Source organism: Equus asinus, chromosome 2, assembly GCF_041296235.1.
Source record: "Equus asinus isolate D_3611 breed Donkey chromosome 2, EquAss-T2T_v2, whole genome shotgun sequence".
Lineage (NCBI taxonomy): Eukaryota > Metazoa > Chordata > Mammalia > Perissodactyla > Equidae > Equus > Equus asinus.
In genome coordinates, this window is record NC_091791.1 from 19,429,631 (window position 1) to 19,444,014 (window position 14,384).

Genomic DNA, 14,384 nt, shown 5'->3' on the forward strand with positions numbered 1-14,384 from the left:
GTCAGACCTGCAATTTTTTCCAAGTATTGCAAATGCTGGACGGTTCTGTGATTTTGTGCCCTGACTTTTGTGCCCTACGACCTTTACTACTTACCTTAGACCACATTGCTTTAGTTTCTGGTTTGAAACCAACTCTGTTCTCTTACAGTTGGATGAAAAAGCTATGGAAATCGATCCTTCCCAGCAGACTTAAAAGATGGTTAAAATGGATAGGAAATCCATTTGTGGCTCTGTGCACACTCCAAGATAACCACAGCACAACGTGGGCTTCCCTTGAAGGAACAGAGGGCTTGGGCTTGGGAAGCACTTAAACGCCCCCCCACCTTCTCCTGGTTCTGGTTCTGCCCTTAACCCGCTGTGCAACCTTGGGCAAATGGCTCCGTTTCTCTGGCCATCTGTTTCCACTAAGCTCATTATAAGGTTGTGATGATGGTCAGAAGAGAGGCACTCAAAAGTGTTTTGACAAATTAGAAGTATTATATCAAATTATATAATTACATAAAAGGAGTTACGCAAAATAAATCACTCTATCCATCTATCTGTCATCTATATCTATCTATGATATCTCTTGCCACTAAGTAGAGAGACAGACAGATGGAGGTTGTGAGAGCATTTCAAAACTACAAAGTCACACATGCATGCAAGGCACTGCTAGAGATCCCATTTCTAATAGTGAAGCTGGCTTTGTGGCTGGTGGTGTTTTCATCCTGAGGAAAGGCTGCTTGTTAGACTGCGGTGCCAGTTACAGTTCACTGGATGCACAAGTGGACACGGGCCTTGAGCGGTGGCCCTGAGCTGTGGCTAGAACACTTGACATTTCCTTAGGCTTTTACCATTGTCTACCCACTTCTTCCTGTCATGTTTCCTTCCCTCATCTTCCCTTCTCTTTTTGTGTTTTCATTTCTTCTTACTGTAGAAGTAATACTTGCTTATTGTAGAATATTTAGAAAGCTTATAAAATATTAAAGAAACAGAGGAAAATGCTTAATTCCGTCCCCTTGAGACAACCCCAGTCAACACTGTGACCTATTTCCTTTCTTTTGTTGCTGCTGTTACTGTTTTGTAGCTATGCATTTTAAAAACATCCTTGAGAGCCTACTGTTCATGAACTTTGGTACCCTGCCCACTCTCACTGCTGATTGCAGCATGGTAGAACCTTGACTATCTCTATGGATGGATCTCAGGACCTTCTTGAATCCCCATATTTGCTAACACTTGTATAGAATATAATTTCCCCCAATAAAACTTCTCTCCCTCTTTCACCAGCAGTTGACTCTCTGTTCAGGGTTATTTTCTACTACTTTCTGTGAACTAGTACGTGTGTGATAATAACTGCATTGTGCTGTGCCCTCTTGACTGGGCTCCATCACTAACTATGGAACTGGATCCCATAACCCAGTCACCCGCTACTTGAAACTCAAATTCACATGACCAGAAAGAACAAATGACTCCAGGTCTTGGACTTTCAGAATCACCTGTGAATAGCTTAAACCTCAAATATTCAACTGTGACCACCAAGGGTGTCCTGATCCCCACGCTGTTGAGTAAGAAGGGCAGTTCAAGGTTCTGTTTCTCATCTGTCCTTCTTGATCTCCTCCAGGTGGAGTTGGGAGAATTGGAGCCTCGGAGAATCACCTCATTTAGCCTCATTGCCATCCAGGGAGGGGGGACTCACACACAAGTCTTTATTTTCCAGCTGATGAAAGGGATTGAGGTGGGGATAACAGCAACGTGACCATAAGCTGCCCACCAGAATCTCTCATCTGGGCCCAGTAGAGGTTCCCTATCAAATGGCCACTGGAAAAATGCAAATGTTGACCTCTCCCCTCTGCACTTGAGCTTATCCTGAGTGGAATCGGAATTCTCTCCTCCACATCGCTCAAGCCCATGATTTCACGCCAGGGCCTCCTTTTCTGAACACACTGAAACCATTATCCTACTGGGCAATTCCTGTTTTTCTACATTTGTGATTTCAAGGAAGCTGATAGCGTCATCCCCTGTGGAGTCAGCCTCATTGTCCCAGGCCTTTCGGAACCCATATTAAGTAACTTCAAGGTGGCCCTTTGGAGGCGGCTTACACATTGCAAGTGAGAGAATGACAGGAAAGTGGCTTTAGGAATAAAGCACAAAGTCAAGTCAGCGAGTCCGTGAAGCTGATCTGGGCTCGGGTTTCAGCTGTTCCAGTACCATAATAAGGGCAGCAGCCCTCCACTGCTCTTCCTTTGATTGCAGTCTCCTAGTTTAATTAAAGGGAGGGAGAGAGTTTCATATTTCAGAAAAAGAGAGTCTAATGATGGCCAGATTTTATAAAATCTTTCTGCAGCCAAATGTCAATCCTTCTCTGTCTTAAACGTGTTTAATGGCTCCTTATTATTTCCAGGATAAAGTCAAATCCCCAGGTATCAATTTTTAGGTCCCTCAATGATCTCCTTGAACTTATGCTTCCAGTTTTATTTCGTTCTTCTTCATCTCTTTTAGTAGATTAATCACAGTCCCTACAGTGTGTTTTACTGACGAGCACCTCCCAACTTCCGCTCAAGCATTTCTACTCCAGTGGTAATGTCCTCCCTTTTCCTTCCCTCCTTTCTTTTTAGGGTCATTCCCCTCTACCTACCTCATTTGTAACTATTTGCAAAAGAGAATTCCCTTAATTCAGAGCTTGTGAACTGACGTGCCGATTCAACCAGCAGACGATGTGACTTGTTTGGCTCTTGAAGGGTTTTATGAATTTGAGCCAACATTTAAAAATGGAGAGATTTCACATATTGTCTTAACTTTTAACTTAACATGAAGAATGAAAAGCTCTGGCAACCCTGTGCCCACATTTCTGCATGGTGGTAGCTGTGGCTGCAGAGTAGCTCCGGCCCCTGTTGATAGCTCACTACTCTCCAGGTGTCACAGTCCCTACCACCCACTGAGAGTTTGTATGTGCGCTTCCACCTGCTTCTGCTTCGTGCATTCATATTCCCTGTCTGGACTCTGAAGGCATTTATGCTTGCAACTCCTGCTTTAAAGAAAACACTATAATTTTAAAACAATAAATAATTAAAACACACACGCATGAAGTCTTCTAAAGCACTGTTAAAACAAATTAAAGCGCTGTCGAGACCATGACGTTGCAGAGTGGGAAGGGATGTCTGCACTGTGATCTTCTGGGGAAAGCCTGGATCTCCCCATCCTGGTTGGGTCCCATCCTCACTTACATGGGCAGACAGTGAGGGGTGAGATGGGGGGCGTGGAAGATAGAGAGGACTCAAGGGTGGTGCCCAGGTTTTCATTCTGAAATTAGGAGAATGGAGTTGTCACTTACTGACATAGGGAAGACTAGGAGAAAAATAGACTGGGAGGAAAATCCAGAGCTTGGTTTGGAACTTGCTGGATTTGAGGTCCCTTTAGACAACTTTTATGAGTTGAATTATGTTCCTCCAAAAGATACATTGACATGCTAACCCCTAGTAATTCAGAATGTGAATTTATTTGAAAATAGTGTCCTTGATGATGAAATTAGTCGAGATGAGGTCATCCTGGCCATGTGGACCCTTGATCCAGTATGCCTGGGATCCTCATATGAAGAGGAGACAGAGACACACAGGAAGAAGACGGCCCTGTGATGATAGAGGCAGAGATTGGAGTGATGCATCGACAAGCCAAGGAACTCTAAAGATTGAGAGCAACCGCCAGAAGCTCAAGGAGGCAAGGAAGGATTCTTTCCTACAGGCTTCAGAGAAAGCACGGCCTTGCTGACCCCTTGATTTTGGACTTCTAGACTTCAGAACTGTGAGAAAACACTTTCTGTTGTTCTAAGCCACCCAGTTTGTGAACCTTTGTTATGGCAGCCCTAGGAAACTAGCACAACATCCAGTTGCAGATGGTGAGCTTGCAACAGGATATGCAAACCTGGAGTTCAGTTACCCCATCCCTGAGCCTTTTATACCCAATTGTGGCAGTCAGGAGCCCGGAAGGAACATGATGGCACACTCAAAATAATGTAGAGAGCCATTAACAAAGGGGTTATTTTCTCAGGTATGGGCAGGATATAGGGAAACCTCAGGGAATAGGGCAAGATCCTGAGATTAGTAACTGTGGGGACCGAAGAGGTGAAAGGGCATGTAAGTGAACCTGGAGACAAAGAGGGTTGTGAGGATAGGTTAACCTGACAGGGGTGAGACCCACCCAGCCAACAGTGGCACTGGGGTGGGATGAAGGGGGCAGGTGGCAGGCAGGATTGAATACCTCAACCTGATTCTCCTTTCTCCCATCTTGCACTTGTCTCGCCATTGGCTAATCCAATGGGAAGCCAGAGGACAGAGGAGCTTGTTGAGTTGGTTCATAGAGGTCGCACACCTGCGGCAGAGAACAAGGTGGAAATGAGATTGGGATGAAAAACAGAATATTTCCAGCTCATCCATTTAACACACATGGAAACTGACTTCAGGAAAGGTGAAATACTTTGCCCAAGGTCACATAGCTAAAGTATCAGCCTGAGTGGCTCCCAAGAGTGGACTCAAGCACTGTATGATGGGGCTTTTCCTAATGGCTCGGAGGTCCCTGGGACATGAAAAGTGCCTTTCTAACTATGGAGATCAGACCTTGAGTTAAATTGGGGGAGGAGGGAGATGTTTGTGTGAGTCCATCTGAAAACTCACATAATAATAAAGATGACAAAGGTGCTGGCCTGAGTGGGGAGTGGGCTCACTCAGTGGACAGTCACCACGGTGAAGCCAATCAAGGCAGACAAGATTTTTCGAGTCTGGAACGAGAACTAGTGGAGGGTCCTAGGTTCCATGGTCTGTTGTAATGTGGGAAAAGGCTGTACTTCAATGAAGGAGGCATTGGGAATTAGTTGAAAGTGAATTAGTTACACCACATCCTGGGGAACAAGAAATCAAGATGATGATTAGAGGTCTCTTGGTCAAAGGACAAATGGAATTAGAAAAGAAGAAACTGCATAAGATGTTCCCTTGTTCTTCCAGCTCTCTTGGCAAAGAGCAGAGATGGCAGATAGGCTTCATCTTTAGCGCCAACTCTGACTGGAAGTGGCTGTGTAGAAAGCTGTGTGGAGAGATTCTCAGATCAGTGGGGTCAGCATTTAGATAAAAGGCTGTGATTGATTAGTGATGTCTGCTATGAGCATTGAATTGGGAGTAGCAAAATGCATGACACACATTTGTATCCTTGGGGGAGTGTATTTGGTTGTAAGCAGAGCATTTAATGACCTCGGTGGAGACCATAACATTTTACTATCGAATGTGCTGACAGTTACTCTGTATTTTCTGTAATTCTTCCTTTTTTGTTTTTCCTTAGTATTCCATGGGTTTTTGTATTTTTTATTTTTAAGGAAAAGTGCCACTTGTTTTAGCCTGTGCTGAAAGTAACTAAACAGAACCCTTTTTGGACCACTCCGGGCCTGAGTGTTAAAAGGTCAAGGCTGATCCTGGAGCTCCGGGGCAGGGTGTACACAGGAATGGGAATCCAGGGCTATTATGATCAAGGTCATTTGTGCTGTAAGCCCTTGCTCAAGCCAGGAGGTTTCTGGTTTTCATTTAAGGGAAGTCATTTCCTTCTCATATCCCTTGTCCAACCTGTGTCAGCCAACAGCTCGTTCCCATTTTGGGGATCTCATGCATTCACCTCATTCTACTTCCTACCCCCAGTCCATCTTCATGAAAGTTCAAACCTGAAGGCTCCAGTTCTTGGCATCTCAGAGACAGCTCTGGTGAGAGGCCTGAACAATAGGCCTCATTCACAGGCTGGAGGCACATTAGGCTATGACTTGATAGAATGTAACCAGCTAATGGGTGTGACAACATTCAAGAGCCCTCAGACACATCTTTGCAGGCATTCTCCTGGATGACCTTTTCTTGGTGGTGTCACTCACAAGAAACCTTCAGAGATCATCAGGGGGCATGGAGGGGAAGGAGGAAGCCACTAAAGGGCTAGTTGTTGATCTTATCAGCACCATTGGAGGAGGGGTTTTATGTATCAGAACCATGTTGGGGAACTTTCTCTCCCCACCTAGGGAGGTTCAGAGCGGGTGGGGTTGGGGGGTGTGGGAAAGCATGCTTACTTTGGAAGAGCATCTAGATAATTCTGGTGGACACCCTCTGGCCTCTACCCAACACACGCATGGTGTGATTGGAGGGGCTCCACTAGACACCTTGCCTCTTAATTTCTCTCTCTCTCTCTGTTGGAGTCTAACATTTCTACCCTAGAGCTACTCCTTAGCAATAATTCCAGTGCCTATCTTTTAGAAGACATCAGGGTCCATGGAGCAGGTGTTCTATTCAAATGCTTGGGCTTTGAGGAGGACACACCACAGATCTGTAACTGGAGCATCCTGGATTGAGTCCTGGCTCTGCCCCCATGTAACTGGAGTCCTTACCTTGGGTTTCATTCCATCATCTGTGCAGTGGGGGAATGGGACTCCATCCTGACCCCGCTTCCCTCTCTCTCTGTGCAGAGTTAATTCTAAACCCCTCCCACTCATGGTGACCAGCAAAAGTCCCCATGTACCTTTCTCTTCTCCTGCTGCCCTCCAGCTTCTAGTACTTTCCACTGCTAAATGTCAACAGGAGTATCATGGGAAGCCTCTTGAAAGGGGAAAATGTCACAGAAAGTCAACACACCACTTGAGTGGGTTGAGAATGTGAGTGTTTGGGGGCAGGAGGCAGATGTTTGAGATAGGAGTTGGGGACCTGGGGAGGTGGTGGAGAGCAAAGCTGCGTTAGGTACCGCGGAGCCCTAAGCCCTAAAAAGCTCATGTCTCCCCCTCTCCTATTTGTAATTCAAAATATAAATACGGAACGGCAAAATAGACCTCAAGAATCCAATGCAGTTTCGTTGGGAAATATAAAATATAAAATAAATTCTTGAAAAACTCTCACTCCCTGTTGGGTTTGGTGGGGAGAGAGTGGGGATGCTTGTTCTTTGCTGAGGTCGTTATCACAGCCCTGGCGTCCTTAACAACTGGTGAGGACCTACCTCCTTTTCCTGCTCACCATGACCATGTCTGACCTGAGCAAGTCACGTCCCTTTGAGTCTCAAGTGTCTCATTTGCACAAGGAGTTTGGAATACAGGTTCTCTAAAGACACTTCATAGAGTCAGCATTTTATGACTTTACAAATAGAGCTGGTGCTTCGGTGTGTTTTCAAAAGTCTATCTATCCAGGAGTGTGTGCTCTAACAAACATAAGCTAGAAAAACCTGTTGTGTTTTGCGTGAGAAGCAATTGGGTTCTCTGCAAGCCTAGCCAATCTGTCCAGGTTTGAGCGACTGCGGAGCAGGAAGTGTGGTGAACAATAATACTCTTGGGTGTTTTTCTTTTTTTCTTCAAATGGATACACTTTTGGGGGAAAAATGTGCGAGAACATATGGAACATTCCGTTCTGGTATCATCTGACTCCTGTCTCAATATTATTAGAGGGATCTTGTAACAGTTAAAGTATTGTTCTTTGAGGCTTTTTGTTGCTTTCTTCTGCCTTTCAAAAAGCCCCCTTTTAATCTCCAAAGGTGGTGGTAGAGAGGAGGGTCCTGAGAGAGATGTGGACAGGTTTGGCTTGTTCCCTTGTCACTGCAGCCAATCCCTCCCCCTCTTTCTCCAGGCCAAAAGAGAGAAAGATCTGCATTGGCTTCAAACAGAAAAGGTCTTTTCAGGGTTGAGCAGGAGGGCAGGGGAGGTTCAGGAGAAAGTGGCTATTTTCCAACTCTGAAACAGCCTCCTGTGTTAGAAGAAAACGTGAGAAACTGGAAGGAAGGAAAATGGGATTTTTATCAGATTTGTGAAAGCAGTAGAGGGTGGGGGTGGTGTAGACGTGGAGGCGATGGAACAGAGTGAGTGTTTCCTCTTGGCTGGTTTTAGAATCTCCTGTGCACTGGCTGCTTCTGCATTTTCAGGTAGGTTGCAAGAGATTGAAAGAGGTAGGGAGTTGTTGAGTTGGTTCAGCAACAGCTGTGTCATCCTCCTAGAAAGCTCCACTGGATGGTGAGAATGACACTTTCCCGTTTCTTACAGGTGACGCCATCCTGAGGCACTGTCTGGATAAAACTCTGACTGCATAGAGGAAACTGATGCCCTCCCGGGATGCTAAATTCTGGGCGTTTGAAAACCTCCAAAGAGAAGAGTCTCCTTTCTCTTACTAGTTATAAATAAAACCAACCTTTTGCTTTCTGAAAGCACACTATGGCTGGTTATATATACATTTCAATATGTATGTATCTACACATACATGATTTATTAAACCAATATTATTAGCAATATTTCCATTTTTCACTATTATAAACAATAATAGCAAAAATAGCTAATGTTTCTTGTGTTAAATGCTTTATAAGGATTATTTCAGTTAAGTTTCACAATATAAGGTGGGTATTATTATCCTCTCCATTTTACAGATGAGGAAATAAAGGCAGAGAGAAATAAGTAACTTGCCCAAAGTCACAGAGCTAGTGAGGAATACAGCCAGGACATAAACCCAGCCATCCTCTACCACTTAGTGACTTTTAGAGGAAGCATTTTTGCCAATCTAGCCCTGAACTTCCCCTGGTAGTACAGTTGCAATCTGAGGCCCTTGACAAAGGATGGAGAGTTCTATTATTCTAGGAGGTAGACCTGAACCTGAGCAACATTCCAGGAATGGTGTTACATGCAAGTCATACTATGAATTTCACCTGAATTCTACCGCTTACTGCTTGGGACCTGGTAAAGGATCTCACTGGAAGCTTCAGACCAGATTTGACAACCAGGTCCTCCCCTGAAGACCAGGTACTGACAGGAGAGAGTTCCCTGCCTTTCAAGAGCCCAGGCTGGCCAGTCACAGGCCCATAGGGTAATCTGGCCCCTCCAGCCAAGATCCAGGGAGTTCTTGCAGTGGATCCCAGAGGGGCCAGGAGCCCCTGGGCCGGGGGTGTGAGGCTAGGGGCAAGTAGGAACCAATTACCATCTACAGCTTCTCAAAGGTCTCCAGAAATATCCAACCATAGTCTGCTTTCAGAAAAAAGAGATTTGGTTTTATTTCTAACAAGTAAGAGAAAGAAAGAGACTCTTCTCCTTGGATGTTTTCAAGCCCCCAGAATTCACCATCCCAGGGAGGGCACCAACTTCCCAGCCTCCAGAACTGTTAGAAATAAATTTCGGTTGTTTGTAACCCACCCAGTCTCTTGTATTCTGTTACAGCAGCTGGAACTGACTAAGACAGGGATTATGGGTAATTTTTACTTCTAGTTTATGCTTTCCTGCACTTCCCCAATTTTATACTGTAAGATGCTTTCAAAATGTAAGCAGTGCCTAGAAATGATAAGAATTTGGTCCTCCTTGATGCTTAGTTGATTTGTGAGCTTTCTTTTTAGGGGAGCGTTTATAGCTCCTGGGTTTCCTTTCACACATCATAAAAATGGCCGGCCTGTTCCCCATCTGCCTTCAACCTCATCAGGGTACCTGCCTCAGCCCTTGGGAGATCTGTGAAAGATTTTCATCCTGGGCACCAATGGGGATGCTCCTCCAGGATCGTGTAGCCCAGCAGATGGGCACCAGAGAGCACTTAATCTGTTGGTTGTCCTGGATTCCCTGCTTTTGGAGCAAATTCTTTTCAAATTGAACTTGAATTTTCTCTCTCAGCTTCACATGTTAATTTACTTACTTGCTCTGACAGTCTTGTTTGGAGAGACAGGCCTGGGGCTGACAAGATACACAACCACATGAGATTTTCGGGAGATCATCCTGTCTCATGTTTCTCAAACTTTTCTCCCTCCCATTAGAGTATGTGAGTGGGTTAGGCACCCTCCCTTCATCTTAAAAATCCACAAAAACTTTGTGACACTGTAATATTTCTGTGTTTGTTTTAATAAGAGCAAAAATAAGGTTTTAAATTTAAAAAGGCTACCTTGCATAATAAAAATTAAATTTAAAGTAACTGGAATAAAACTGGTGTCTCCGGAAGATGAGTTGGCCCAGCCTGTATCTGAGGTTGTCCCTGGCTCCTTTGCATTCCTGCAAGGATACCCATCCCTCGATTTGAGAAACGAGGGTTTGTAACTACCTCATTCTATGTGTAGGTTGTGGAAGGCCAGGCCAGGCCACTCCCTTCAGTTTTCCCTTTGTGGTTTCTAGAGGGGGAAGGTAGACTTTTCCTGTCAGTTTCTCTTGAAAGTATTGGCTAATTCTTATGTAGCAGATCTTTCATATATTATTTGCTGACAGAGTTTCTGTCTCTTTTCTCCATCGTACTGAAAACTTCCCCCCAAGGTAGTTGGGAGACATGCTGGAGGCAGGACGTGAGGGAGGCCAACACAGGTCTTTCCAACATGGACCTAGTCTGACCTTCTCATCCTGATAATCACAAACTTGAGGTCCAGAGAGAAGAATCAGGAGGAGATGGGCATTAAAATTAGTTACCATAGGCTGGCAGAGTGCTCCATAGCTCTTTCTACTCTATGCCGTGTTAATCCTCATAATCGTGTGAATAAGGGGTATCATTTCCATTTTTCAGATGAAGAAGTGGAACCTCAGAGAAGTCACTGAACTTCCCAAAGTCGCTCAGCCTCACAAGCAGAGCTGAGATTTGCTCTCCAATTGGCCTGGATTTTTCCACCCACATTGTAGTTCTCGAGCTCAGTACCTTCGTGATCTACCTTGAGGTATGTTATAGGATTTGTTACAAACATTCCTCAAAGTGCTAATGTCTGGAAATAATTAACTTTTAAATTAAATTAGGAGGAATTGCTGTTGCTCACCTGCTCATATGCTTTCTTGGGTGGAAATGAAAGGTGGGGCCAAAGTGGGTGAGGAGTGCAGGGGCATGGAGGGTGAAGTGTGGCGTTATAAAGAATGTTCTGGAACATGCTGTTAATATATGCAGAGTGTTTATGAATTATTGTCATATTTTACTTTCCCATACATTAAAAACCCCTGTTTCCCTATGGCAAAGTCATTTGTCGTTTGGTTGGGGCAGAATACAGGTTAAGAACTGCCACAAACCATCTTGCTTTTGGGGACTTGCCCCAGGTCAGCCTGACTAATTAGTAACAACTTGAATCAGAATTCAAGTCTCCCCATTTCCAGTCCAAAGCTTGTGTAACATTGCCACTTTCAACATTTGACCTGGGTGTGTTGACCTAATTGATACTCTGAGAAGAAGATTTGACCTCCTAGGAGATCCCCAAAAGCTCTAACAGACCAATGCAATAAAGAGACCCAACCTTAAAAGTCTGCACCTTGCATACCTCTTTTCCTTAACTCATAAGTCCCTGTAGCAAATGGTTATTGAGAGAGTACTCATTCACCACTTGTTAGATGTAAGAGTGGGCATCAACTGTGTACTTGGGGAGTGGGTCTTGACCCGCTTTGGGAATCTGATGAAAGCTGTGGGCCCTGGTGGCAGACAAATGAATATCCTCAAAAAATTTACATACATTTTTAGGGGGTTATTGGACCTGCTGAAGTCTGTCCATTGAGGTCATGGACCCCAGGTGAAAAGCCTTTGATCTAGGGGTTCAACCTTGAATCAGTTTCTGCTCTCAAGTCACTCATAACCTATTTATTCACTGCTTTTCCTTGAATTTCACAACCTGTTTCATTTAAGAATTGACAAGCATGTTCTGGTAACAAAGTAAAATGTGCTTTTCATTGCAATTCCCATGGCATTGAGAGGAAACACACTTATTCTCAAGCTTTTATGAGAAAGGCTTTATGCCAGGTGCTATGGGGGATGCAAAGATGTACCCCACACAGGCTCTGCCTTTGAGATGTCCTTTATCCACTAGGAAGTATGGGCAGTGATACCAAAATATAGCAATTTCAAGGTCTCGTGAGCAGAAGAGCTGAGGAGGATCATGGGTGTCTGGTGCAGGGAGGGTACCTGGTAGGCTCAGGCGGTGCTCAGATGAGAGGAGGGGAAGCTGAGGTCAAATTCCTGCTGTTGGTTCCTGTGACGGACTCAGACTAGGAATCTATGCAGAGTAAGTACTCAGATAACGCCGGCCGTTAAATCCAACCCCTATGGCCAACATCCAATATTACTGGAAATAATTTCAGAGTCGGGAGGGGGACCATGGACCTGAGGGACTTGGGTGGGAACCCTGGCTCCACCAATCATTGCCTGGGTGTCCTTAGGCCGGTTCTTCAATTTCTCTGACCCCTAGTTTCCTCATAGGCTTGTTGGAAAAATTAGAAATAAGATTTAATACAGTATGCATGTGGGTGCTTAACAGGTTAAGCTTTGTTAGTTTTTACCCCTTAATAAGTCAAGGGTTAGGGCAATGTTAGCTCCTCCAACTTGGCCCATGTCTGCCCAGCATTTCCAGGCAGTGATTCATTCCTTCAAACCATTTCACAGCTCTGGGAAGGAGGAAAGAGCAGTGCATCAGAAAATCGGAAGTTCAGTCCCGGTCCCTTCACTCACCAGCTTGTGAATAGCTACTTAACACCCTATTCTTCAGTTTCCTCATCTGTAAAATGGGGCTATGACATCTATCTCACAGGGATGTTGCGAAGATGAAGTGAGAGAATACATGTTGTAAAAAATAAAGCCATTGTAGATGACCCATAAAATGCCTGTTGATATCATGATGATCTCACTGAGCCCAGGAGGAAAAGTATGGATCAAGGCAAGGCGGCCTGGCCTGTCGTCTCTGAAGATGGAGATGGCAAATGAGATCACATGGAGGCTGGGCTAATGATTTCATGTATTCCCTCTTACTGTGGTGGGCCCATGACAACAGAATTCTAAAGGGGACATGAAAGGGAGGAAGAGAATGTTTGCCATGAGCCTGCTCTATGCCAGGCACTGAGGCAGGAGCTTTGTATGTATGAGCTCATGTCATATGCACACAGCCCCAAGAGGTCTGCATGCTTATGCCACTTCAGAGATGATCAAACTAAAGTTCACAAGGCCCTCTCAAGAGGCTTATAACCAGGATTGCCCATGAGAGTGACAGAAGATAGTTTGTACATGGGGACGAAATGGAGAGAGAAGACAGGCTGAGTGGAGCAGGAGAGAAACTGCAGTCCTGGATTGCACTAGCATCCTCTTTGCAGAGACTTAGTCTTTTACAGAATGCTAACATTTCAGGCATGGAAAGGGGCGTGTGGAGATGATCTAGATTATATTCCCTTTTGGAAAGTGAGGTTCAGAGAAAGTAGGGAACTCACCCAAACTCATGGCTATAAAGTGGAGGGCGCTAGACTGGAATTTAGCTCTCTGAGCCCCGAGTCCAGCCTTGCTCTCTTGCCCATTATTCCATACTTCTGTGTGTGCCTGTGTGTCTGATTAGGGAAAGGAAATAAGAAGAGGAAAATCCATTTTGAGTACATTGCTCAAGAGAGAAGCTCGGGGATCATTGCCAACGTGTTAGATGGTTCAGTGTTGCTGTAACCCTTATAACCCTTGATGAGCAGCTGTTGTGTCCAGGACTGATCTTTCTGGGTAAGCGGTGTCAGGCAGGCTTTGGGGAACATGGCATTCACATGAGCAAAGAATGCTTTGCAGCAACTAAACTTTGCTACTTGAATGTTATTAGTTTTGAAAGATGCTGCCCAGCCTCAGAGTCCAAGTTAAACTTGGAATTGGAGCTATGTCCTCACAGTCAGGTCAGAGGAGTAAAGTGCAGTGTAGACACAAGCCCCTGGGGGATGAGACACACCAGTAATTCACTCAGTACATATTTGTTGAGTGCCTACTCCTATTCTTGCGGGGGCTCTGCTGTAGCCCTTCCTAATGGAGGGAGATGGACATAAATAAGTAAAGTATATAGGGATGACAAGGACTATGGAGCAAAACAAAGCAGGAGAAGGTGATAGAAAGTTCCAGGGGTGGAGAGCGGAGTTCAGAGTAGGCCTCACTGAGAAGGGAACATTTGAACAAAGACTTCCAGCAGGTTAGAGAGCGAGCCATGCCAATGACAGGGAGGAGTTGTTTCAGGTAGAGGGAATGAGATGCGCAAAGTTCTAGAGGCAGAAGGAGATGGAGGAGTGGCAAGGAGGCCAGCGTGGCCTGGTGGGTGAGTTAAGGAGATGTCTTAGGACATGAGGTCGCAGTGGTACCAGGGCCTGGAGCACTGCAGGGAATTACGATGGGACCAGAACAATAGCAACCGAAGTGGGAGAGGTGGTCCCACACTGGGTGTTCTTAGGAGGTGATAGCACAACATATCATCCAACGCGATTTTATTTAATAAATATGGGACGTGTGCTTTCTACATTCAAAGTAAATACAGCATGACTCTGAAGCCCTCACTGTGAAGACTAAGCAACTAGAAAAGTATAGAAATAACTCAGTCCAAGGCAGTGTGAACTAAGCGCCAGAGAGAGGAACAGATCGCTGGGGGAATCACTCTTGCTCTGGTCAAGATAGGGAGAGGCTTTGCTGATTTGGTGTTTGAGATGGGTTTTCAAG

The 14,384-nt window shown here is 45.0% G+C and overlaps 1 protein-coding gene across 1 annotated transcript in view; it reads left to right on the top strand.

The window, feature by feature from the left end:
- The window catches only part of LOC106837558 (guanylate cyclase 2G-like), a 126,821-nt gene that overhangs the window by 86,529 nt on the left and 25,908 nt on the right, over positions 1-14,384 (top strand). The window contains 1 exon segment of the mRNA XM_070519210.1: positions 10,482-10,629. The gene's annotated coding sequence lies outside the window, so the exon portion shown is untranslated.